The 14525-nt window shown below is 41.8% G+C and overlaps 1 long non-coding RNA gene across 6 annotated transcripts in view; it reads left to right on the top strand.

Annotated features, from left to right (window-relative positions):
- LOC130141665 (uncharacterized) overlaps nucleotides 1-14525 on the top strand; it is a 93997-nt gene that overhangs the window by 40969 nt on the left and 38503 nt on the right. For 2 of the 6 annotated variants that reach the window (XR_008819127.1, XR_008819130.1), the window contains exons 3-6: nucleotides 5794-5825; nucleotides 8327-8386; nucleotides 9083-9134; nucleotides 11719-11798. This is a non-coding gene — a long non-coding RNA (uncharacterized LOC130141665). Of the gene's footprint in view, nucleotides 1-5793; nucleotides 5826-8326; nucleotides 8387-9082; nucleotides 9135-11718; nucleotides 11799-14034; nucleotides 14241-14525 lie in introns of all 6 variants that reach the window. The other 4 variants (XR_008819129.1, XR_008819131.1, XR_008819128.1 and 1 more) reach the window with 4 other exon arrangements.

The raw sequence follows: 14525 nt of genomic DNA, 5'->3' as shown, positions 1-14525 counted from the left end.
AAAAATTGCACTGGCAGCCTGGGTTATTTTGTCGGACGTGTGGCTTTAAGTGACACCTTTGCCATCTGTTCTGTCTGCTAATTATGAATGCAAAACAAACGTAGCCCACAATTGCTTCATTTAGAATAAGGGAGATGGCAGTGATCAAAATAGTTTTATTTTGGTGTCAGATGCTCTTTTTATTTCTCCTGTCTCCTCCTAATCTAAAGCAGGTCTGAAGCACTTCTCCCTCTTCCAGTTTGCAGCAATAGGCTTTGTTACGACAAATGAGACCATCTTCTACATGTTCATCCTTTAGGGCTTTTAAAGGGAGAATCCCACAAGAGCAAGGAAAGGGAAAAGACTACGTTTCTTGAACTGCGAGGGCCGATTTCAGATTTCATTTTTTTAACTTAATTTATGCTGGTCTTAGATCTGCAAGTGTCTCCAAAAAAGACATCAGGGTATCTCCAGAAAGTTTGACAGCAGTGTGTGAACCACTTTACCTGTCTGTTCCATCGCTGTTTCCTCTTGCCAGAGGCAAGTTTTGTGCCCATGCTGGAATAGCATGATGGTAATGATGATGCGTTCTCCTGTGGCTGTGTCCAGCAGCCAAAGAGGTGAATTTTCTTGGCTTTTGACTGTGGGCTCAAAGGCTTTTCTCCTTAAGTGAGCCATCACCAAAGGTAGGGGATCCATCTCCTTCGGTGACTGTGCAAGAGAACGGATTATGAGAAGCCCCCTCCATTTCCTAGTTAGATGCTGCCTGCTGTTTAGCATTTCCTAAGTTTCTTCTGACTTACTTTAAGCCAGGGCTGTGGCAAATCATTGAGGTATCACTAGCAGTGCAGCCATGGATTGAGGTGACCTATATTTAGAAAATGGAGATAAAATGCTCACTGCACTCTGTTCTAAGGAAACACACAGCCAAGTAGTCTGAAGTGGTGGAGCAATTTCTCTTTGAGTCATTTGAAACTGAAAGAGGCCTTTTTTTTCCCATTAGGTGGCTCTGTGATATGTGGCAAGCTGTGACTCCATTTATTTCACTTGTCCTTTCTCTAGTCTCAGGCCAAAGAGGAGATGGACAAGAGGGTGCCACGTCCCCCCCCCCCAGTCTGCTTTGCTTCAACCCTCCTTGCTTGGTATTTTCAACCCTCCTCGCTTGGTATTGAGCACATAGACACATCTCTTACCTGTCCCCCTTTTCATCCCTAGCCATCACTCTTGTTATGATAATTAACATGTTTCACTTTATTTTGTGCCTTGTTCTGTGTTGAAGAGAGATGGGGATAACAGTAATTTTATATAAACTGAAAAGCAAAAGTTTTGGACATTAGAAGACCTCCATTCTTCCTCCCCACAAATCTTCTCCAAGAAAACTTGTTGGTTTATACTTAAGTATTCTACTTCCAAGTTATTTTGCAATTCTACTCACTACATTACAGTTTTCCTAAAGTTCTGATTATTTCTTTTTTTTTCCCCTATTTGAGGTTGTACAGGGAAGGAGTGGCAAGGGACACTCTCGCAGTAATATATTGTATCTGGAAAAATCTCTTTCACCATTTTCAGATCTCAGCAAACTGTCATAGCCAGCTGAGGCAGAAGTACGTGGAGTGCTATGTCACATCCGGGGTGTGAAATACCCAAATCAGATATTAAAACCAGCATGGGCTGTCATCCAACAGACAGGTCCCGAACTCTGTATCTCTGTCATTGAACATCAGGATCCTGTTCTAGGCTGGAGGCCACCTCTGCTACAAAACACTTGTTGAAAAGGCTTCAGGATCTTACAAGAGTTAAAGATTTTGTCGGTGTCCTAGGCCTGAAGGATGATCTTGTGGTTTAAGCATTTGGACTGGAGCCAAGAGATGTGAGATAAATTCCAGGCTCTGTAGCACATTTCCTCTGTCAGCTTCTGAAAATCGCCCCTTCTCTCTGTGTTTCCATTCTCTGCCTGTAAATTGTCATGCTCTGCTCTCACTGTTTCAGTAGCATACTTGCAATACTGAAAGCTCCTGGTTGACAATGCAGGTAATTTTCTGAAAGTCTTAACTGTAGGGTTAAAATAGTGATCTAGCCCCATGCACCTTCAAGAGGGAAAATGTTTAAAATTTGAAAGTAAGGGCACAAAAGCTTAGACAAGTTTGAAGGACACAATGATCGATGCTATTTACTTAGCCTGATGACAGTGAGAAGCAGCCTGGTTCAGAGTGGTTGAGGAGTAGCAACACTGGGAATCGAAGGTACAGTACATTGCTCTCTGGGTTCAGTTAGGTCGCCCAAGGAATGAATGTCCATGAGCAATGCTAAAAGGCTGGTGAAGAAAAATTAATTTTGTATGCCCACATAGCTGTATTTTAATAAGTTTTAAATGCAGCAGTTCTGATTATTGGAATGTACTTATTTGGCGAAGTGCTTCACTAACAACAGTCACAATCTGATGGAGAAGACTGGGATGAAGGCTTGTCTCCCTTGGTACCTGATACGGACATTTGCCGGCTTCATGTTTGGAGGGAAGGGGAGAGGGAAGGACAGTTACTGAAGACTTCCATTAGGATTGTCATCATCTATTTCATACTAAATTCATTTGTACCTAATTGTAGATGTCTGTGACTAGAGTAATATACAGAATGAAATTACCTGTTCTGGGGTCTTCTATTTCTTGTTTGAAGGTTTGGAGTCATATAGATATGACAGCAATGTTTAGTGAAACATCTTTCTTGCATGATTTATATCTGACTTTCAAATCTGATGAGATGCCAGTCAAGCTTTTTGTCTTTGCACTAACTCTCGGAGGGCTGCTTTGCTTGGAGCTCACTGCATCGGTGGCCAAAGGAATGAACCTTCCATGGAATAATGCAGAAGGTATGCGTAGGTGTGTGCACACGTTCTTCCCGGGGGGCATATGGCAGGCAGTGGCAGCTCTGGGTAGGGTTGGGCAGCCTGGGTAAGCTGCATGTGCACCCGCTGTGGTCTCAGCACCCTGCACACCTCCCAGATGTTAGCCCAGGGTGTGCTGAGTCCCAATGAAGATGGTTGTCCAAAGGTTGGCACAACTCCCTGCCCTCCCCACACTTTTTGAAAAAGTGTTCCCCTGGCATGGTGTAGCACTTTGGTACTGAAAACAAAATTACAAATCCTTGGGTGTGTTATTCAGCCTAGGACACTGGCGTTTTCCCTTATGGAAACTTCATGTGGCAGCTGCTTTTTGAATAAGTAGCTGTGAACTGGGTTTGGATAGCAGAAGTTGAAGGAAAGGTCCCCTACTATCCCACTGTGTTTTGCTCACCTACAAGCTGTGTAAGGTTGTTCACATTCCCTGTAAACCATTGCTTTTCTGTCTTAAGATTTGCCTTTGCTTGTCTTGGTCTCTTCATTAGTCATCAGCTTTGACTTTAGGGTGGAAGAAGGTAGATTTTTTTTTTCTTTTTAGGATTTGTAGGATAGGGTATATAGAGGACAAAATTTCTTGTTAGGAGGCCTTGACAGGTGTGAAAAATGTAACCCAAAGCATTCATAACATGTGTGACTCTGTTCACCACTTTGTGTGCTCGACCTGCTCTTGGACAGCGTAGCAGCTTTTACTCCAAGAATAATATCAAGACCAACACAGTCTTAGGTCAGACTGGGGCCATTGCTTGTCAGGAACTGAAATTCTACGTGTCTTGTTGCTGGTTGCATGACACATCTGATTGTTCCCTTTAAAATGCAGTTTTAAACATCACTCCTGCATGCATCCATCTCTCAGGTTAGACCCAGATGCTGAGACTTTTGGTCCATTGCTGCTTTCCCCGTGTTGTGGTAGCATCCCACTATGGGTGCCTTACAGTCTTCTGGAACCTGATGATGTACCTAGCCTGTCAAGTAACAAGAGGGTGTGTTTTGCCTGCTGTAGGAAGAGATTGGAGTAGATCTCATTTATTTGCCTGTCATTTGGAGACAGCAGTGATAAGGCAATAAAAAAATCCCCATAGCCATTAGTAGCAGCAAGGTAGATCAGTTATAGAAACAGCAAAATGAAAGTGGCCTCCTAAATTAGATGACCTGAGTTACATTTGCATCACATTATACGAACCGTAAGTGGTCCAAAACCACTGCTCTGTCAGGTCTGTTGTAATTGTGACTCCATGTAGCCCATTAAATAAGACAGACTGTCTTCTGTCTTACAGTCCAACCATGAAACAGTTTGATATATCCCCATCTTTTACTCCTTGGGAGGAACAGAACTTGATGTGAATATGGTGTTTCCAGTGAAAGCAGATTGTATTTATACCGATTTTTCTAGATGACTGTGCCTTGACTGCAAGCTAGGAACAACTAGGGTATTCTTCTCTGCTGGGGATTTAGCCTACTCTTTGGATTCTTCTAAACAGTTTCTTTCTCTAGGTGACTTTAAAGTGTGACCTGTAAAAGGATTGCTTTTCCTTTCACTGAGGATGCACTAGCTTGTACCAAATGGTAGGTATTATCCCAAAATATTTGCTTAAGGGCAAGTAATTCTCAGACCCCCTGCAAGAGTTTTATCTCCTCATCTTCAAATTACACAGTTCAAATACACAGATAATGACACATGTAATGATGATAAAATGTGTGACTGCAAAGAGTAATATTTAAAAATAATTATGTACCTCTAACTAGGTCCTAAGGAAGTCTTAAATAGCTAGAGAGAAACAGATGTTTTGGGGGACTTGTGGATAAAAATAGTGGTTTCCAGTTTGCAACCAGAACAAAAATGTAGCCCCGCTTAGTCAACCTCAACATTAGAAATCCCTCTGAAAACCTTAGGGCCCAGAACTGGGAAAGCTTATAAGCAACCTGTTACTGCATCTGCAGTGGTTTTACTGTATTTTTGCGTCTTCTACCTTGCCTTACTGCTTCTCAGTTTCTATCCATATTGGTGCAAGTAAGTACCCATTCTTACTGGGCCTGGTGGTTTAATAGCTGTCTAGTGGTCTGAGACCTGTGGGTTCTGTTTTCCTTGGGAAAAATGCTCAATTTGTGTCCAGGCTATGCGCGCATGATTGTCTGCTCCATGGTCAGTATGGATTTCGACAGAAGTGGTGCAGGAGCAGTCAGTGCACTCGGATCTTTGCCCAGTATTGAGCGTATTCCTTTAGGCAGGGCTGCTTGGGGCTCAGTTACCTACTTCAGCGATGAAAGACTGAATCAGCCTCAGCAGAGATGGATACGTCTGCCTTCCAGTATGAGATTTTCAAAGGCCAGCTGCAGATGGCTCACTAGAGGTGAAGGCACATACCTTCTTCCCAGCTCAACTGGGCTGGTTGAAGGTCTGAAGGTCTGCAGGCAGCTCACCCCTCCACAGCTCACCCAGGGGAAAGCAGTGTGTGAGCAGCCCCTAATCCAGTCCAGTGCGTGGGTAGGTCTATACTGTCTCCTTGGCCGGTTTCAAGTTAAAATGGCTGATTTTTTATTGATGCTTAGAGAAGCCGTGGCATGATCCCTTGTCCTGGCTCTGCTGTAGAAGTGATACCCTCCTTCCGAAGAAGTTAAGGCGCAACAACATCTTAAACCTCATTTCAGCCATTTGTAAGTGTGTAGGTGTCCTGCAGGCAGGTGCTTCGGTTTTGCATTGTTGGGCTTGGAGCACCTCTCTGTATGTAGGAACTGAGCAAGCTAGGGAAAGGGAAATGTTTCTTTTGCATGCTTTTGTTTAACTCAGGAAAATACTGGTGTGTGAGAAATTAATAATCTTTTTATGACGATTCCTACTTTTTCTTTACCTGCTAGGGCAAAAGCCAAACCTTTCTCTTAAAGGAATAGTTTTAACTTGTTCATTTGGTATTTTTGTTTCAGCTGGTTCTTCCCAAACAAAGATAAGCAGTCAGGTGAGTCACATGTTCCACTTCCCAGTAGATCTATGGAAGAGGAATGAGAAATGATGAGTGGAGACAATGCTAGACCCCTCCAAATCTCAGGGAGTGAGGTTCAGGATGGCTCTATAGCCACCTGAGCAATAACCCACTGAGAGGCATTTAAAAAGTATATATTTCATGCTCTAACTTCTGTGCAGTGCCACAGATTCACTTCCTTGGGAGCCCAAATCTGGTGATTAGAACTTTATAATTTTCTCCTCTGTTAGTAATGCCTTCACACTTTCATTTGGAGCTGAAAGGAAAGCACACTGCCAGAACTGGCCCCACCGGGTGCCGTGATAATAGTCTTGTGAGTGAGACTGTCATTAGATTAAGTGGGAGATACCAGTAGAGTTGTTCTTGATGGCCAGCCTCTCCTTTCTCCACATGATGCTCTGAGTCCAGCTATGCTTTTTCTTTCAGATTTCCATATTGTCCCTCCTTTATGCCTTGTCAAGAGCATTAGTCACAGTTAGCTATTTGCATCTTACATTGCAGCTGAGACAAAGCCCACGGGACGTGTGGCTGTTCAGCACCCTCACCCCTGCCGTAGCATAGGGCTCGAGTTCCTCACATGAGCAACAAGTACTGGGGTAGGGAATGAGCATTTGACCCTATACGCCCAACGCATGGTGATGCTTCTCCTGGATGGGGTGGCACCATGGCGTGACACTGACTGTGCTGAAACGAAGGCAGGGACCACTCTCAGCTCTGGCATGGAAACCCTCTGAGGCTGAGCAAATGGACTCACTTCTCCTGTGCTTTTGCTGGCCTGGGTATAAAGTGAAGATGATGCTCCTTAAGGCAGTTGGGGCTCCCCTCCTGGAATATGCTGCCTTCAGTAAAAGCCCTCAGCTGGACCTGAAAGCAGGACTAACTAGCTCCAAGGCACAGCCCATGAAATTGGCTTTTCCTGTATGTGCTGCTGTTGAATTCGTAGGTTACTGGATTCCTCATTTGAGGACTGAAATTCTTGTCTTGTGAAACGCAGTGTACAAAACAAGCAAAAGGCAGGTGTTGAATGATTGTACTGAGCTGTCTGTCAGTGGGAGAGGATTTGAGACTGTGAGAGATGGGAGGAGGGCCTAAAGAAAGAGATGTATTTCCTGCATCCCAATAACAAGGAACCGGGGGGGGGAGGGGGGGGGGGGGAAGTTTAATTTTGTCCCAGCCAAGGGCTGGTGCATTGTCAGTTACTGAGGCATGGATTGTGCTAGTGACAGTCACCTTCCACGAATGGGTCAGGTTTTGATTTAACCTGCCCCTTCCTAAAAGTAGCGAGTGAAAATATTACTTCTAAATGTATGATTTAGGAACATGCACATCAGGACTGGAAAAAAAAAAAAATGGTTGTTTAGTATGTATATATGACCCCACTGTGCTGAGAGAATGAGCTGGTCTGTAGCCCCAAATGTCTGGTGGCAGAGAGTGGGTCCGATATTGTTAGATCTGGCAGGGTTTCAGACATCTGCCAGGGGACGGGGGATTTTGTTAGGAGAGGTGGGAGAGAGAGAGGAGCGAGAGAGACACAAGAAAGCTCAGGGAGGCTTATATATATGCCTCAATAACACTTCCTCTTTAAGATTCCCTTACTAAGCTCGGCTCTTATATTTTATATTCAGCACGAAGGTTCCCGCCCCGCCCCCCCAGCCCTCCCCACCCACCACCACCCTCTCTCCCTTTAACTTGTTAAGTTTGAAAGATGATATATACACACAGTTTGCTTTGCCAGTCAGCCCGTTTAAGGCCAAGATTAATGCAGTGCATTGGTGCAATCATGCCGCAGTGGTGCGTGATCAGAATACGAGATGGAATATAGGGGGAAAGGCCAGAAATGTGCCTGTATTCTGAGTTTACACAAGTCTCCTTAGCAACTTGTCTGGTTGTTTTTTGTTGGTTTTTTTTTTTTTTCACGTGGGGGGTGTGTGCACGCGCGGGAGCGTTGTCCCAAATCACCAGTGAATAAAACATTCCCTGAGTTTTTAAATAGCTTCGGTTGATGGTCTTGTTGTTTTCCCTTCTCCTTTTCCTTTTGTTAAATTAGTGGCTGAATTTTTTATTAATTTTTTTTTTCCCCTGGAGGGAGGAGGGTACAGGGGGAGACTCCGAAAGGGATGGCAGTTGGGCTGGGGGTGGGGGCACCGTAATAGTTTTTATTGTGACTTCTAGAGAGTTGGTTTCTTTCCAGTTGTTCACATCTCAGCATGTGGAATTATTGTGCTTTCTCCCGATTTGCCACAGAATTGGCAGTAGACTGACATTGTTAGTCATTTGAATTGTATTTGGATCTGGGCTGATTTTTTTTCATGTATTTATTTATTTCAAAACAATTTCTTTTATTTTGAAAATATGCACAATATATTTTATAGCCTGTAAAATGCAGGGGGGGGGGGCGGGAAGAGGGTGAGAGGACTGTGGCAAGGCTGTCCCCTGAACCGTCCCATTATTCACCTCCCCATACAATTTTTTTTTAGTTGCCTACTGAAGAAACCCCCTTCCTCCCCATAGGAGGGAGTGGCCTTTTAGTGATCAAGGTACGTTGGATATTTTTTTTTCCCCAGTTTGTGTGATACTTTATTAATAGCATGGGGCAAGAATGAAGATGTAGGCTGGGGAGAGCAGGGGAGGAGGTGACGGCGGGTGGAGGGAGAGGAAAGAGTTATCCTCAAAGTACTGTACCTTGAAATAACTCAAGGGAAAATAGTTGCTGCCTCACTTGAGTTGCTTTCAAAATCTTGCTGTGCGCTTTTACTTTTTCTTTTACTTCTATTTTTTTAAAGCTTTTGGGGTGGGGTGGGGGGGTGGGTGGGGGGAGAAAAAAGAAACTGAGCCAAAAAAAATTTTAAAGGCTTGGTCTTGGCTTCTATACAAACAGATGTTGCCTGTCATTCCGTTGTTAAGCAGGCAGCAGATTGGAGCAAGCAGCAGCAGTTTAGGGGGAACTGCAGAAGAACTGGAAAGTGGGAGATATATAGATATAAAAATATCTTTTTTTTCTTTCTTTTTTTTTTTTTGTTCTACACATAAATATTTTTCTCCCTGGAATTATCTCTAATTACAACATGTCTATTTTACATTTTTCATTCATTTTTTTTTTTTAAGTGGGCAAAATAAATCCAAAACAAAATGGAAAAGCACTAGGAACTTTCACTCAAATTTTACCAAAGCAGCTATCTTTTGGGGTGTTTTTGAGAGCTTGTCAGTTTGATTTTTTGCTCTTTTTCACATAGGCGAACATGTGTAGGAAAGGGGGTTCTATTGGAAATGCTTAAGGCATTCTCGGTAAGTGAAAATTTGCAATGAATTAGGTCAGGGATTCTGTTGTTTTTCTTGCTGCTAGCCCTGTTTCTGTTGAGCTTGCCCTGGAGTTCTTGCTGTACGTGGAATTGTGAAGGTTGAAGGCCTTTCTGTCTCCTTTCCAAGTTTTAGCAACATTGTAAGAACAAGAATCACGTTGTTTATACAGTAGAAGTTCTAACGAAGCACCGATACGCTCCATATTGTGGCTCTTTTGTGTTCTGCATGTGCTTGTGGGTTTAATTCCCCTGTTCTTTTTATGCTCTTGTTTTTTATTTCCCACTTCATTTTTAATTTCTGCTTTCTGATTTATTTGTAGTATGCCTGGGAGAGACAGAAAATAGCAAAACATGGGGAGTTTTGAGCCGAAAGAGTTAAAAGTTTCTTGGCACACGAGCAGCAGTTTAGCAACAGATCAATTCATTTAAATGAAAGAAATCACAGACCAAGCCATCTGATTTTGAAATTTCACATCTTATGCTTTCACTTCAGAACAAAGCTTCTGTTTTTCTTTCCCCCTTATTAATTCACGCTGGTTTTGTTTAAGACTGTTGGTTTTCATAGAAACTTTAAGCTGTCTGTAGTCTGCCTCTTTTTCTCTTAAAATATGAAATAGGGGGCTGTATTCGTCTTCTGCTAGTTGCAGTTAGCTCTGCTGTAAAGTCAGCCATAAACCTCTGCACATATAACAGCTGGTGCCAGAGCTGTTTTCACCCTCGATTACTGTATGTTTGGAACAGCTTCCATTTTCTGGCTTGCAGGCTGTATAAACAGTCACCTATGTACTGCGAAAAAACAGTCGTCTCCAGCCATTCTGACTACCCTGTGTGCATTACATATGCGCGTAGGTCTGTCTGCATGGGTAACTCAAGGAACTGTCTCTGAGTGGGAATTTTCCTCACACAGATAGGAAGTATATGTCCCTCCAACATCTGTATCAAGAAGTAGTTGTTCGGACTGACTCTATGTGTGTCTGATGGAAGAGTTATATCATTCTATACTTTATGATGTATATTGAGCATAAGCCACTGTAAATGCTTTTAATAGCAAGTTAAAGTCCAAGAAGGATCACAACCAACTTTGTGTTGCTGTTTGTTCATTTAAATGCATTTGAGCCTTGGTACCATTCCCAATAGTTTTGTTGCTACATCAAGTAAAATAAAATAAATCAACTCATATATAGAGAAGTTGGGGATTTTAAAAAATCTATTCCCACCATCCTTCTACACAATCTCTTAAAAAAAAATAAAAAGTCTGTTGCTTATGATAAATGGATGTGTTTGATGAAAGAATTCGCAGCGCTGTACTGAATTTTGATGGAAGCTTTTGCGCCGTGATGCTGAGTCTCTTCACGGTGGCATTGCGTCAAGAGAAAGGCCGTGATGTTTGGGCATGGGTGAACTCCTATCAGAGGGAAGCAGCAAAAGGGTGGGGTAGGAGTCTGTGTGCAGGGGGAATCCTTTTGTTAGCCTGCTCCCCAACCTCTGCTCCCCTGCACCCCCTGCAAGAAATCCTCAGTAAGAAAGAATAGTCTTAAGCTGCAGCAAGTGGATTTAAAAAATAGGTAGTGGGGGGGAGAAGTATCAACCTCCACCTCTAATGTGACTACAATTGATCGTGGGTCTGGACATTTTTATTATTTCCTTCTCTTACACTAGATCTCCCAACTGTGTTGTAAGAAAACGCCAGGATTCTGAGCGTGAGTCCGTCCCCCCCAGTATTGGAAATATTTCTGTGGGTGTCGTTGTGGTTACATCACAGCGCGCTCCTTCCTCATCTCCATTCTTGTGCAAAATTCAAATAATTCCCCCCCCCCTCCCCGATAGCAGCTGTGCATGGTTTTTTAAGTCGGTCTTTAACGTTGCGAAAGGAACAATAAAATGAAAGGCAAAACCGGCATCTTAAAACTTGGCAAGTGAAAGCAGCTTGGACTGGCAGCCAAGAATCCTGCTGTGGTGCAAAAAGAATAGCATCTACGAAGCCACCACAATCCGGGGTTTCTCTTCTTTTAACAATCGCATCGGCAGAGAGAAATAATTATTCCTTGTATCAGTGTTAAAAGAGTCAAAAAGCTTAAAATGCTTGCTTGGTGAACCTTCTCAAAAGCAGGTAACAATCCTCCTATTTGATTCTGTTTTATCAAACTTTAATTGGATAAGGATCTATATATGATAAATAATCAGTTTAAGAAGTTGATGCGTGTTACTAACTAACAGGGAATGCATTTGCTGTTGCAACTTCCACATTGCTGTATTTTTTCTTAATCGCTTTGGTGGTAATAGAATTGGCAAACTTCATAAATGTTTTAGTTACAAGAAATGTTTTATTTCCACAGATTTAACTCATTGTGGGGGGGAGGGCAGGAGTAGTTTGATCCAAGGTGTAACATGGAATATAATTAAAAAAAATAATATGTAAAAATCAGGACATCAGGAGGGGGGAGTAATTTCTGTCTTAGGACCTTGTCTGTTCCTTTTGTTTCTAAAGCTGTAGCCTCTGGATATATAAAGGTAAAATCCATTTTTTGAAAATATGCCATGAAAATATCCATAAATATTTTGTCTTCCAGAATACGTTCCTTGAAGAGTTGGGCCTAGCAATATGGCAGCGCACATTCGATAAGAAATCTTGTAAAATGCTGCTACTGAGGTAATTTGGTTTCTCATACATTTTCCAGTCAGTATCTTCCTTTTCCTTATGATTTCTTAAAATTATTTGAAGTACAGGAATCTATTGATACAGGTCTTCTCAGGTTTATGAGAGAGAGAGAGAGAGAGAGAGAGATTGTGTGTGTGTGCGTGTGTATAAAAAAAAATAAATATATATATATATGTATTTCTAGGCCTAAATAGATTAGGATTAAAACTAGAGGGAAGAGGTGAGGGAAAAGAATAGCAATTATTTAGCTGTTTCTTATTTGTCTTGTTTTCATGAGAGAAGTATGAAATGGCTGCAAACAGCTTTTTTACTCAGGCACACAATGCATTCCATAATGATCAGTTTTCCTGGACAGGGCATTTATGCTTTGTGGTTTGTAAGAATACCACCCACAGACCAAAACCAATGTTATGTCTTCAGAGACTTTATTTCTACATCTTTCCTTCTATATTCCTTTGGCTATAAATCTATAAAATGCCAGTTTTATACTGGGTTAATTCTAATGAAAGTGTATTACTTTTTTGACTGTCCCAGGCTGTAGTAGCAAAGCCTGTGATCACTGACATATTTTAAAATTAATAGTGAAGCAAAGTATGCTTAGTATAAGGATATAGCAGTGCTTAATATAAATAATATGATCCTTCATGTACAGGTGGAAACTTTTTATTTGTAATCTTAGCATTCTAGACAAATACAGTGTGAAGACAATAGATTCGTTTGCCTATCATGGATTTTCTGCCACTATGTATATGTTCATCAGGTTTTCAAAAGGTACAATAGCTGTACGATTAATCAATGTAGAGAAATGTTTCAAAACCCAGATCTTGTATATTCTATGGCTCTCATTCAATCTCCCTGCATATATTTGACGTAAGTGAAATTCATCTTTAAAATGCAGTGCTCATTAAAAACGTATATATATCTCCATATCTTTCAAAAAACAAAACCATGTTCATTTGCTGCTGCCTTTATCAGTTCACTGTCTCAAATGAGTTTTTTTTCCAAAATGTATGAAAAGGAGTAGGTTGGTTCCTGGATACTTGTAATTTACAGCACGCAGGTGCCATTAAATGAAATCTCTGTGCCACCGAGCTGCCTTTCTTCAGGGCCCACAGGAATGCAGAAGAGGTCGACCAGATTTATAGTGGGGGCCTGCCTGAGGGATTTGTTTGGCATACATAGGTGCTTTTCTAGAGATAGCTGTTGCTGCTTTCTCTTTTCCTCTCTTTCCTTTTTTAACAACTGAAGCTATGGCTTCAGTTCTTCCCTTTCGTTTTTGTTTTATATTCTTCCCCTTTTGTTTTGCAAAAGCCAATCAGGTAGCAAGGCAGTAGGAGATGTTTGGCCAGAACTGCAGCAGAGGTCGGCTCTCGTTTAGGCAACTAAATAAAGGGTGTATTTTCTGTGTGGGTCAACACCTAACAGCTGCCCTTGCAAGCATGTGATGGGCTCTTAGAAGGTCTGTCTCAGTTCTGTCTCTGAGAAGAGCTGCAATAACTCAGTAATAAAGAGCAGTTGCTGAAGTGCGTTGGGTGCCTGCAACTTCCATTCAGACCAGTCAGAATTGAGGACACGTGTCCTATACCACAAGGAGGTATGTACAGGCCACCCAAATGTTACATATTGGTTTCCTTCATGGACTTGAGCTATCCCAGTGGTTAGAAAGTGAGATTGTGAGCTACTAAGGAGGGGGTGGGGGGGTGAGTTTTAGAACTAGGAAAACCTAGTAACAATTTAACCTCCACACAGTATGTGTACTTCAGTGTGATAATTGCTTTTTTTCCTGTCTCAGATGAAAAAATAAAGTATTTCTTTGCCAGCACATACATGCAAATTAGCTTACCTTCATATACATACATTAACGTAAAGAGTGTTAGGGTCAAAATTAATATACTCATAAAGAAAATACTCTGTCTTATGCAATATTGCATTACAGCATGAGAGTGGCATGCAGAAGTCTGACAGAAAAATCCCTTGCCATCGTAATACTGGTACCGCAGCAGCAATGTTACTGACTCCTGATATTGTGCCTCTTAAGCCCTATTAGAGGGGTCAGAAGACAATTTGAATTTTAATCTTAGGTTCCCTGAAATAAATGAGCTTTGTAGTTAGAGGGCTTGGGTTATTTTTGGTAGGGTAGCATTTGTTATATTCCGTTTGCAGTTTGGTTCCAAAGAAGTGCACAATACGTGTATTTGTGCATGATGTGACTCTGTTCTGTCTGCAGGACCACGTGCTCCCTGACCCATTGCCTTGACCGCTGTACAATTATTGCAGGGCTAGACCTTTCTGATTTCTGGGTGCTCCTAAATTGCATTCAGGCTCAAACATAAAAGTTGTCCTGATTTTTCAAAGATGTTGAACCCCTGCAGCTCCTGTTCTTGGCATGAATTTTGAGTGCTGAAAACTTTGGAAAAGCTGGATACTTTTAAGGTAGGTATTGGAGTATAAGCATAGGAATCCAAACTTAGATGATCAATTTAGATAACCTTTGGACAGATGGAGAAAGTTTAACATCTCTATTGCTGGATGGAACAGGAGTTTCTTGTAACCCAGCCCAAGCAGTAATTCCAATAAAGGAAAACTGCATTTTTTTTAATTGCATACTTACCAGGTTGGAAAGGTTGAAGTGATTTATTTTAAGACCCTACACAAGAAGTGGGGGAAACTATCTAAAAGCATCCAAATAGCAAAATTATTTTCCAAGTGTTGACTACT

This window comes from Falco biarmicus, chromosome 20 (assembly GCF_023638135.1).
Source record: "Falco biarmicus isolate bFalBia1 chromosome 20, bFalBia1.pri, whole genome shotgun sequence".
Classification (NCBI taxonomy): Eukaryota; Metazoa; Chordata; class Aves; order Falconiformes; family Falconidae; genus Falco; species Falco biarmicus.
The sequence above is the reverse complement of the archived record's forward strand: the minus strand, read 5'-3'. Positions and strand labels throughout refer to the sequence as shown.